General features: G+C 41.0%; 1 protein-coding gene across 8 annotated transcripts in view; it reads left to right on the forward strand.

Moving 5' to 3' along the window:
• Positions 1–12,926, forward strand: part of Ssdp (Sequence-specific single-stranded DNA-binding protein) — an 831,184-nt gene that overhangs the window by 64,925 nt on the left and 753,333 nt on the right. The gene's annotated exons all lie outside the window — the stretch shown is intronic.

Consider the following 12,926-nt stretch of genomic DNA (forward strand, 5'->3'; position numbering starts at 1 on the left):
CAAATGCAGCACTCTTCAATACATTACAATTTCTAGAGAAGTACTCGTCCGATTTTCAAAATAATCATGGCGCTGAATTCCTAAAATTTACATCTAGGTACAGAAAACAACGTAGTTCTATTTAAAAAAAAAAAAAAAAGGTCACTGCCGTTATCGCAGCAGATACCGACACCTGGAAAAGTATTTCAAATTCGTTTGTGAGCCCCTTGATAACATTACTGAAAGTGAAAACAGAATGTCGATATCTTGAACGGTTTACAAGTTATTTCAGGTGGACAACTTAGCTGAAAAACCCTGTATATTCTGTGCCCCTCTTCATTTGGTTCATTTGAATTCACCTACGATATGTACTCCATTTGCAGTGTTCTCGTCAAAATGAAAAACTCATTATTCGTGTTACTGTTAATCTGTTTACTACTTGCAATTTCGAATTATCTTACTAATGATTACACGTTAATATCACTTGTGGTCAAGTGTAAGAGAGGGTCAATAACAGTAACTTCGTCTCCCTCAATGACATAAATAAATAAATAAATAAATAAATAAATAAATAAATAAATAAATAAATAAATAAATAAATACTGTAAATAAATTCGCGAACTATGTTTACTGTACATGTACGCCAGTTCTGCCTGATGACAATGCCTTTAAAAATGTATGTCACTAGGACCTCCTTAAATTTCAGTAAGCCAACTTTTGGGTTTCAAGGATGTCTGTAGATGAACTCTCGCCCTTTTATTCTACAAAGGATCGTGGCTTCTGCCATTGTCTTCAACAAAGGTCAAGGAAAATGAGACCTCACCACTCGTGTAGTTTACATACAATATATGCTACAATTGACTCAATGGATTTACAGTAGTTTATCTCTATTTAGCTGTTTTAGTCAAAGGCCATATAGTGGATAAAATATTTAATTTGATTGATTCTTTCTTTCTTCTTTCTTTGTTAATCCGTTTACCCTCCAGGGTTGGTCTTTCCCTCTGACTCAGCGAGGGATCCCACCTCTACCGCCTCAAGGTAGTGTCCTGGAGCGTCAGACTTTGGGTCGGGGGATACAACCGATGAGGAGGACCAGTACCTCGCCCAGGTGGGCCTCCCCTGTTATGCTGAACAGGGGCATTGTGGGGGGGATGGGAATATCGGAAGGAATAGACAAGGAAGAGGGAAGGAAGCGGCCGTGGCCTTAAGTTAGGTATCATCCTGGCATTTGCCTGGAGAAGTGGGAAACCACGGAAAACCACTTCGGGATGGCTGAGGAGGAAGTCGAATCCCCCTCTACTCAGTTGATCTCCCGAGGCTGAGTGGACCCCGTTCCAGCCCTCGTACCACTTTTCAAATTTCATGGCAGAGCCGGGAATCGAACCCGGGCCTCTGGGGTTGGCAGCTAATCACACTAACCACCACTCCACAGAGGCGAGCAATTTGATTGATTACGGATCAATATTTGGATTTATCGTTTCTTGTCTGTTAAGGATAATAGAGTGAAAATATGTAAAGGAACATTTAACAATACGTAACATGTACTCGATCAGTATGTGGCGAAATGGTTAAATGTATATATATTTATTTTGGAACAGACGTGTTTAAAAGGCTGCTTTAGGTGTGTATTATTATGTGTTCAGCATGCAGCCAGAACACGAAGAATTCTCTGGAGAAGAGACAAGATAATCGTGCCCTGAGAATCGTGGGTTTTCCCATGGTAGAGATGCACATCTACTACCGAGCGGATTGGCTGCGCATGTTCACGACGCGTGCGTTCGATCCCCACCGTCTGCTGTCCTGAGAATGTTTTTTGTGATTTCCCATTTTAACTTCCAGGCAAATGCCGGGACAGTTCCTATTCATAGGCCACAGCTGATTTCTTCGATCTCCTTATCCAATTTCATTCACCCTCATTCATTTCATCTTCATTAGCTCTTAGACTGAGTTGGCGTCAGGAAGGGCATCCGGCCTTAAAACATGCCATATATAAATTATCTCACCTCATTCCAGACCCCGTCTCAAGAAACGGGACTGAAGGGCTGGACATACAGAGATGCATAACTGGTCACTTGTTTTACTACTTTTAATTTTTGAAACAATGGAGCTTATTTTACACCACAACCGTCCCCGAGTACAAGTATGGCCAAGAGGAACAAGCAGATTATCACTGACAGTTTTGGCTAATTAATACATAGAGGTTCATCTTCTCTTTGTCATTTAAAAATGTATATTTGTATGCTTTTTAGAATAAGCTTAAATGACATAATTCGCTATAAATTGCCCTGTACACTGTCACTTTCACTTTCTAGCATAATATAAGTACGCAAGTATATTTGCGAAATGTGTATTGGACAAATGCACAATAAAGAGGAGAATAAGATGTTTTAATACAGGAGCCCCTTGCATTGCATGAAATATACAAAGTTTGGGACTTCATTCTTCCGTACAAAAGTCTGTTCGTATTGTTTCTTGGGGTGTACTTTTTCTTGAGCGGCACGACAGGTTGCCTTTGAGCTCTCTTATAGAAGTAATTTCTTTCATCAGACCTTGGAAGGTGCAATCGGCATAGCTCAGGTGGCACTGTATTGTTCTCGTAACTGAGCTTGCACTATACTGCTGGTTCGAGTCTGGTCTCACCACTTAAAGGTCCATTCTAGAATGTGTGTAGTTGTTCAGAAGAGAATGTATGAAGTAACCGTCGCCTTGTACAGGCATCGTTAGCGATGGTAGGTTGGTGTAAACAAAGCAAGAGTTCGGGTTGTCCTTCCCATTGCATGGGTTCCAAGGGCAAACAGGTACGTAGAGGTGTCTTATGTTGATGATTCAAGCGCATTGGCGGACAGGTAATTTAGATTTTGTAGATCAGTTTATCATTAACAGTACGATATCTCCAGTTCGTTTTAAACAATGCCAAGTAAATTATTACACACCTGTCCTTTAGAGGACTTAAGTCCGTAAGTTGTATGAAAGTAAAACTTTTTGTGAGAAATTTCAAATGAAAGGAAATGTAATTACATAATATCTTTTCTATATACGCGGTGTGTTAAAAAAGTTCGGTGATCGCTGTCAGAAAACAAACTAAACAGAAGATACAAACAAATTTCCATTACTGCCCTTCAAAGTAATTGCCATCCGCTACAACACACGTTTGACAACGCTCACACAACTTCTGGAAACAGCCAGTAAAGGCCTCTGTAGGAATCGATCGTTGTCACACGATATTGGGTGGCTGCCACGCTCACGAATTGTGCGCCTCTCCTGACCCTCTTCGGGCGGGGAAACAGGAAGAAGTCCGCAGGAGCCAGATTAGGGAAGTGTGGTGGTGCTCAAGAACAGGCAAGCCGCGCTCAGCCTGGAATTGGCACACACGTACTACAGCTGTGCTTGCCTCCCGCAAACTTGCGCCAACATTTCATGCGTATACTTAGCCGTTTTCACCAGTTCGTAGTAGAACGAGATGTCCGCTAGTTTCTCGTTGGTGCTGACACTACCTCACTGGCTACGTTCCACCGGCCGCAGCAGGTTTACCCTGCCGGTCAAACGTACAATCGCGATCACAAGAATTTCGGGTGGAAAGGGAAACGGGTAACGTTTGGGCGAAGAATTTGGCCAACCCTGAGGATGAAGGAGAAGTAGAGCCCGCGCAGTTAAACAACAGCTCTGCTTTTCTTCTGCCTGCTATCGGGTGATCCTTCATCTCAAACGCACCTCCCTCTGCACACCTTAGTTGGATCAGAGGTGCGCGCGGCTGGGTGCGCAGTAGTTACTTAATCTTAGGCAAGCTCGACGATAACACGTTTCCCTAACAGTGCGCTTTGCGTTGTGACTGTCGACTTGTCAGAAATAGTCGTGATAACAATATGCCTCCCGTCCGTTCAAAACTATACAGAAAAACTCTTCGTTCTCAGGGTCGAGAAATAGTGCTCATGCAGAAAGAAGCCGATGAAAACAAATTTATTATTCCAGCCAAACAAGTGCAGGAGCGTGTGTGTGCTGCAACTCGTGTAAGTGCGTGCACCGTGAAGTCACTGAAGAAACAATTGCAACAGGTCCAGGCAGGAACATTGGCATCGTTCAATACACCTCGCAAAAACGAAGAAAAAGCGTCCGTGCACTGGATTAGATGATTTTCACATGTGCGTTGTTCGAAGGACAATCAACGAATTTTATATAACTGAGAAAGAAATTCCGACTGTGAAATCTGTGTTGGCAGAACTAAAAAAAAGAAGTATGCAGTACAAGGGCCAATGGCAGTAGTTTGCGAAAAATTTTCAAAGAACTTGGATTTCGGTGGGAAAGGGTAGAAACTATCAGGTGTTTGCTAATTGACCGTAATTATATTCGCAGTGCTCTAATCACATTTTGTCGTTCTCTTACTAGGTATCGTAAGGAGAGTCGCCCTATAGTTTACAGTGATGAAACCTACATTAACAGCTCCCACACAACACTGAAGGCTTGGTGTGACACCACATTTCCTACACAGGGTCTTAAATCGCCGATATAGAAAGGACAACGCCTTATTATTATTATTATTATTATTATTATTATTATTATTATTATTATTATTATTATTATTATTATTCTTTTTTTGCTAGGGGCTTTACGTCGCACCGACACAGATAGGTCTTATGGCGACGATGGGATGGGAAAGGCCTAGGAGTTGGAAGGAAGCGGCCGTGGCCTTAATTAAGGTACAGCCCCAGCATTTGCCTGGTGTGAAAATGGGAAACCACGGAAAACCATTTTCAGGGCTTCCGATAGTGGGATTCGAACCTACTATCTCCCGGATGCTATTATTATTATTATTATTATTATTATTATTATTATTATTATTATTATTATTATTATTATTATTCATGCAGGCTATGAGCTGGGTTTTATTCCGGATGCCCTCTTGATATTTAAAACAAATCAGACATCCGGCGATTACCATCGAGAAATGAATGCCATGAACTACATGAAATGGGTGAAAGAAATGCTTCTGCCAAACTTGCCACCAAAATCTGTTCTTGTGATAGATAGTGCATCGTATCACAACGTTCAATATGATAAATGCCCTCCTTCGAATGCTCGCAGACAGGAAATGCAGAACTGGCCAACAGAGCAAAACATACCTTACGGAAATTATATGTTCAAGACTGAAATTTATGAACTCAACTAGCAGTTACCCGCGGCTTCGCTCACGTGGATTTCGTTATGTGATCAAAGTAATCGTTCCTCGGCATTGTACTAAGACATTATCTGAAAATTCCTAAAGTATAAAAATCTCACCCAAAAATTGAGTTTCATTTACCCCAGAAATTCTTTGTAAACCATGTTTGACCGAGCCCGATAGCTGCAGTCGCTTAAGTGCGGCCAGTGTCCAGTATTCGGGAGATAGTGGGTTCGAACCCCTATGTCGGCAGCCCTGAAAATGATTTTCCGTGGTTTCCCAATTTCACACCAGGCAAATGCTGGGGCTGTACCTTAATTAACGCCACGGCCGCTTCCTTGCTAGTCCTAGCCCTTTCCTGTCCCATCGTCGCCATAAGACCTATCTGTGCTGGTGCGACGTAAAGCCAATAGCACATAAAACTTGTTTGTGGTATTTACTTTTGGGGTCAAGACGACCATGCGGCATAGAACTGCACATGTGAGAAACAGTCTTCTCTCGAGTCGAGAAAATAAATACATGTTTCTTTATTTTTAAAGGAGATTCCAAATACCTATTCATACATGTGTAACATCTTCGATTTTTGAGATATACATAAGTATCCCCACAAAAGGAATTCAACGCCTTGATCAGTCCTTCCCCAACCCCCCTATAAGTGTATTTTCGAAAAACAAAAGTACGTGTTCCTTTATTTTTGAAGGAGATTCCCAATACCAATTCTCACGTCTGTAACATCTCGAGTTTTTAAGATTTAAGTATCCTCATAAAAAAATAATTAAACTATTTTTCACTTCTTTTCGTCCCCCGTCAAGTGCGTTCTCCGTAAACAAAAAGGTACATATCCCCGTATTTTTAAAGGACTTTCCAAATACCAAGTTTATTGTGTCTTAACATGTTAAGTTTTTGACATATAATGCATATATTCCGGTACTCATTTTCAAAATTCACCGTGTCTCCGACAACTGTAAAAGTAGTTAGCGGGACGTAAAACAAATATCATCATAATCATCATCATCATCATCATCATCATCATCATCATAATCAAAATTCACCCGCTTTTCAAATTCTTTTCAGCTCCTTAACTGAATTTTCTGAAAACAAAAAAGAAGTTGCGTCGTTGTTATTTACACGTGAAACATTAAATTTACCTGAGGCACTTCGTTCCTTATCAGTAAACCCAAGAGCAAACATTGTATCTCCATCGGGGCTTCAGCCCCGGCTTTCCGAGTTACAAGGATATCATCATAGGAGCTAAACTACCAACTGTAGGTAGATTTTACGCGCTGGGATGCCAGGAATTTTAAGTATGTCGATGGGCAGGTGCCTGCTTTCCATTTTAACGCATTTTCTTCTTCGTATCTCTATATTATGTATTCATCATAATATATGAAAATTTGTTCATTGTTACTACAATAATCCATTATGATGACCTCATCAGAGGACTGTGCGCTTCAAAATTTGTTCAAGTGAACTTGGTTGCAATCATGTGAACTTCGTATGAATGTCTCCCAGTTGGTGTGTGTTTTAGAGGTCGAATCTCTATACAGGGTTCCTGATAACGGATTGTTTCTTTCGTGAGACGAAGACAATCGTCGACTAAAATAACATACTTCATGTAGCAAGACCGTTGCAGGACTTTTAATCCATTTATTTCTCGCTGGTACAGTACTCACAGGCCGTGTCATGCCATTTCGTCCAGGTGCCATTTAGTCCAAATTCCACGAAGAGAGGCAGGTGGTTAACTCCCTACCGGTCCACTAGTGCTATTTCGTCCAAACACCTCTGATAGACAGTTTGGCAGGTCTACAATAACTGCTTAATTTCATTGCGTTCCGTATTAGAAATAAGTATTTTTTTATGTTTGTAATAATGGACGAAATGAAATGCTTATAATGTAAACAACATAGTGAGAATAAAAACAAATATTTTCACCAATCAGGTGATAATTAAAATATATCCAAAGTTGCGCTACTAAAACATCTATTTAAATAAATATCATATATCAAGCAGGAATATTTGTTTATTCATTACAATTACATGGGAACTTTGAAGGGCTTTGGGGAGGGAGCCCTAAAGGAATTTAGGGAAATCATATCCTTTCGAAACATCTAGGGGAAGTTCCCTTTAATTTGACTCCTCAATCATCAAATTCGGACTTTTAATTTTAAAAAGTAGTTCAATGGACAAAAAAATCCTAACGGAATTAAATATAAGATAATATATTCACTATTAACTGCGTTCCTCGAGACTGCTATGAAGTCACGTTCAGTCAATTTTCACATTACTACAAAGGTTTGATTAAAAGCACAAACCAAATCTGGCAATGCAAAAAAGCGGCCTTTCAGCCTTGTCAAGTTTTGTGTCTATTTACAGATATATTCAGTGTGTACAATGTATGCAGCAGTTGATGCGTTGTACGATGATGAAAATCAGTAACCTTTTTGTTCCTCTTAATCCATTTTAATTATGTAGGAGACGTTCCTCAAAAAAATTTCATTGTCTCGTGATTTCTCCAAATTTTCAATGGCTCGTTCTATTCTGTTGTCCATTACAATGTACTTGTTTCTCCTCTTTAGACCTTCTAAATTTAGGTTAATCCTGATGATTTTCGTGTCAGAATATTCTGCTTCTTTCTTTAGTATCATAACTAGGTGTTTTATTCGAGGGTGTGGTTTGTCTACGATTGCATTCATGCGATGGTTCCATCTTTCTACAGCGTTGTTGGTACAATGTCGCCTGCCGGTTCATTCGAGTTTCTCATGTGCTACAGTAACACGGTGGATGTGGAGCCAGCCTTCGTCCATATTTGTCGTCTTTAAAAAGGCCGGAGCAGCACACATTCTCACGGAGTCTCGTATTTCCTGGCGTGTGTTGTAATCTTTGGCAAGCTCAAGGTTTTGTACATTCTTCCATCGACTTTGTGAAAAATGAAAAAAGCACCCATGAAATTCTGCTGCAGTAAATACAGTGTTGATTGCCTCGATCATTCCAGCTTCGAAATCTGCGTTTACTGTCACAGGGGACCAGTCTGGAATCACCCGAAGAATGGCGTCAAACAGGCGAATGTAAGTTGACCTTATCTTGTCAGGAAATAATGCGAAAACCACAGAGCTTACTAAATCTACATGGACCGAGCTCGATATCTGCAGTCGCTTAAGTGCAGCCAGTATCCAGTATTCGGGAGATAGTGGGTTCGAACCCCACTGTCGGCAGCCCTCAAGATGGTTTTCCGTGGTTTCCCATTTTCACATCAGGCAAATGCTGGGGCTGTACCGTAATTAATGCCACGGCCGCTTCCTTCCCAGTCCTAGCCCTTCCCTGTCCCATCGTCGCCATAAGACCTATCTGTGTCGGTGCGACGTAAAGCAAGCACAAAAAAAAAAGAAATCGACATGGATGGTGAAAACTGAGAAAATTGTTTGCTAACACTCTTAAAGGTGCTATCCATGAAAAAAATCTTATTTTCTTTTAATGCAGTTTTTCCTGCAGAACTGGCATATATAAGTATCCGCTCACCAGCACAGTCGTCAGCTAATAAGAAATTATTTCCATCTGCCATCTTCAAACTTTCTGAATCCAACTCAACTTCATCTCGATGATTGGGTTCAGCCTGAATTCCCTGAGCATCCCTTCGCTGTCTATGCAGAATAGACTTTCAGTTAAATAATTGAGGAATTCTGGTAACTAGTTCAAATGCGGATTGTAGAAGAGTTTTGAATTAGTCGTCAAAGTCTGAAACCAAAAGGAACTAACTATACTATCTATACAAATAAAATAAGAGTCCTGTCTGTGCAGTACTTGGAATAGTGAAATTTTGGCATAATTTCATGTATTATACATCGTAGAATCCGAATCGAACTTTATCTCAATTTCTGTCTGTCTGTCTGTCTGTCTGTCGAGCAAGACATCGCTCGCAGATTGTAAACTCGCTTCACACGGACACAGATGGGTCTTATGGCGACGATGGGACAGGGAAGGCCTAGGAGAGGGAAGGAAGCAGCCGTGGCCTTAATTAAGGTACAGCCCCAGTATTTGCCTCTTGTGAAAATGGGAAACCACGTTAAACCATCTTCAGGGCTGCCGACAGTGGGGTTCGAACTCACTATTCCCGAATACCGGATACTGGCCGCACTTAAGTGACTGCAGCTATGGAGCTCGGTTTTGGTGAGTGTTATGAATCTCATCAGCTTATGCAGTTGTAATGAACAGAGGATTTTAGTTTGTTCAACCGAACGTTCATGAAACAAATGTTATGTTATTATAAACTACACTCGGGAAGAAAATAGGAATAGAGTAACTACTTCTATAGCTGAATCTTCTCTCCCAACCTGAAGTATTGCACTGAAAATCAGTTACCAGTGACTTGTAAGGGGAGTGACCCACGAGGTGTGGAGAATATTGACAATTTTTGACTTTGGCGAAGTTAACAGTACTTCTTTTTTACAGAGATTCCTCTGCTTTGAGGAGAAGTAGTATGATTTCTCAACACGACTCAGCTTATTAAACTTCAAAGGTTTGCAACATTGGTTAACTTGCTCAGGCAGCATATTAAAAAAAGATATTTAAGTACATTTTACAAATTTACTGTCTTCTCTTATTACCGTACAGTATTTACAAAACAATAACATTCCATTCCTTGCTTACACTTTTCTCTTCTTTTCCGAAGCAGTTCCATACATTTCACCTCGTTTCCGTACATTTTTTTTAAAAAAAGTCCACAACGGTATAGGATCGAATTTTGAAGAAGTGTGTAACAATTTTTTCTTTTAAATTTTGGAGAATATATACTGGTGCATTAATCATTCAAACTTTTCTCCGTTACAAGATTTGCACCATTTTGCATTATATAATGCTTATAATCCCTATATAAGACCTCACAATTACAAATTAATTTCATAACTTCAAAATTTGGTTTCTTTAAACCACCCCAATTTTAATATTTCAGAGCTTGAGTCAGAAAGCTCATAGTTTAAAAGCTGTCTGCATATAGGCCTACCATACAGGCCCTTGGAGGAGTGGAAGGTAAAGGCTACCGCCGTTGTTAACTTCGGCACGTGATGGGGTAGAGTGGTTAGCTCTACGCCTGGCCGCCTTTGCCCCCAGGAATTTTTTGTGTAGGCTGAGTGAACCTCAGGGCCATATGCACCTCCGGAAGTGGAAATCTCGTTTCTTAAATTTTAAGACTTCCTGACGGGGATTCGAACCCACGTCCTTCCGGGCGAACCGAGCACGCCTTTACCGCCTGGGCCAGGCAGCCCCTGTTGTACTACCACCAACGTAAAACAAATTATTTCTGTCATGTGAAGTTAGTTTTGACAAATATAACTGGTGTTTGGATGTTGAACTCCTTTTCCCGGAGTTTGGGGGCAGAACTGAATATTGAATGATCAATGTGACTGATTTAAGGGATGTAGTATTGTCAGTGGGAGCTGGATGCAGGTTTAAGTCAGCAGTTGAAGTAGAAGGTGTAACAGAGGGAGTGGATGCATAACGCAGACCAGAAGGGAATCTAAACAACCTGTATCCCGCAATAGAGACATTACTACAATTAGGTGCAGAACAACCCACCATTATGTAATAAATATCCACACAAATATAGCACTATTCCGTCCCTGCACGCGTTGATTAAAGCAATACGTCCAATGTGACGTCCGACTCGTTGGCTGAACGGTCAGCGTACTGGCCTTCGGTTCAGAGGGTCCCGGGTTCGATTCCCGGCCGGGTCGGGGATTTTAACCTTAATTGGTTAATTCCAATGGCACGGGGGTTGGGTGTATGTGTTGTCTTCATCATCATTTCATCCTCATCACGACGCGCAGGTCACCTACGGGTGTCAAATAGAAAGACCTGCACCTGGCGAGCCGAACCCTTCCTGGGATATCCCGGCACTAAAAGCCATACGACATTTCATTTCATTTCATTTCATTTCAATGTGACGAAGCGTGCGCTCGTAGGAGAAACTAGAATTTGATCACATGGCCCATTGAGCATGTATGAACCAAAATGGCGGCTAAGCATACCCATCTTATATAGCCTTACACACACTGGTGACGTCATCGGGGAACTGATTCCTCGCATGCGACATGGAGTGCGACCTCGGAATCGTAAGAACCGATTCTCGCGATTCTAGGCGTCATTCGCGCACATCACTACCTGCCGATGGTGTGTACGTAGGCTATATGAAGTTGCATTAACATCCGACAAATTCTTCTGGGTGCTTCAAATTTTTTGTCAGGCAGTGTGTCTTTCAAATTGTGCAAAAGATAAGTTAATCTCTGCCAGAGTGCTGCACCATGCAATCTTGCCAAGAAACTGGGCATTTTCTTACAAAGTAATTCAGGTATTCCAGTGTTTGAAGCATTGCGATATGTTGTTTGTAATAGCTGGTATTTGCCATCTGGAACCGGATTTTCTCTCCTTTTGCCTTCTACAACAGTTCCCATTTCACTATCTTCTCTATCTAGTGTAATTCATGTGACACTATCTTCGCAGAAAATTGTGTCGAGATACACAAGTCAGAACAATATCAACTGCTTTACAAGGTTCAAAATTGATTTTTATTATATTGACACCGGCCGTGAAAGCCTTCATACTTTTATCAAAATTGATTGTAGTGCGAAAAACTCTGAAACGCGAGGCTAATATCCCGAACGCATTTTCAACACCTCTTCTAGCACAGGATGCTCTGTAGCTAAACACTCTTTGTTCATAGGTTAAATTTGTCGTTGGAAACGTTTTCAAAAAATCTCTTCTCAAAGCGAAGGGGCTTCATCGGCTACGAAAATGAAATTTAAATTTTCAACTGTTTCCTGTCTGCCTGCTACATTGTTTGTTTGTATGTATGTATGTATGTATGTATGTATGTATTTATTTATTGTACATTCCCGAGTCTTCTTCCTCAGCAGTCTAGTCGGTAGGATAAATACCAACATGCTATTGTACTCCCAGGCGTTTTCGGGTAGGGAAAATTAAAGGTAAGTTGAAGTAAAAGAAGTACACGTGATTTCTCAGTTAATTGAAATGTATTAACATTAACATAAATATGACAGAAAAATGAACTCTGTTCCATCATCATGGATGAACAACATTACAGATAATGATGATGCTTGTTGTTTAAACATCGAAGGTCATCGGCCCAACAACATTACAGATTCCTTTGAACAGTGAGGATAAGTGATTACGTATCATGGCTATTCACCGTCATCCTGATGCTGGGCTTCACTCTGCCTGAACAAAAAAAATATTACACACATTTGCAGCAGTTATCGTGAGATAATTTGTTATGACAATCTTCCTGGTAGTTAAATTGACATCCCTGGTGTCCAATAATTTCTTAAGCACCGGGCGAGTTGGCCGTGCGGTTAGCGGCGCGCAGCTGTGAGCTTGCATCCGGGAGATAGTAGATTTGAGCCCTACTGTGGGCAGCCCTGAAGATGGTTTTCCGTGGTTTTCCATTTCCACACCAGGCAAATGCGGGCTGGGGCTGTACCTCAATTAAGGTCGCGGCCGCTTCCTTCCCATTCCTGTCCCATTCCTCTCCCATCATCGCCATAAGACTTATCTGTGTCGGTGCGACGTAAAGCAACTTGTAAACAAAAGTAAAAGTAAAAATGAGGTGTGTTAGCGCTCATCGAACCCGAGACACCCGCGTGGCACTTACGGACACTGACCACTAGGCCAGCGATGCTGCAGATATTCCCTCGCAAATTGCCAACAGGTATGCTGACATTTTATGTTTTCGTTAAATAAAGGACAATAATACAAAACTCTGCTTACTTTTGATGTAAATCAA

Source organism: Anabrus simplex, chromosome 2, assembly GCF_040414725.1.
Source record: "Anabrus simplex isolate iqAnaSimp1 chromosome 2, ASM4041472v1, whole genome shotgun sequence".
NCBI lineage: Eukaryota > Metazoa > Arthropoda > Insecta > Orthoptera > Tettigoniidae > Anabrus > Anabrus simplex.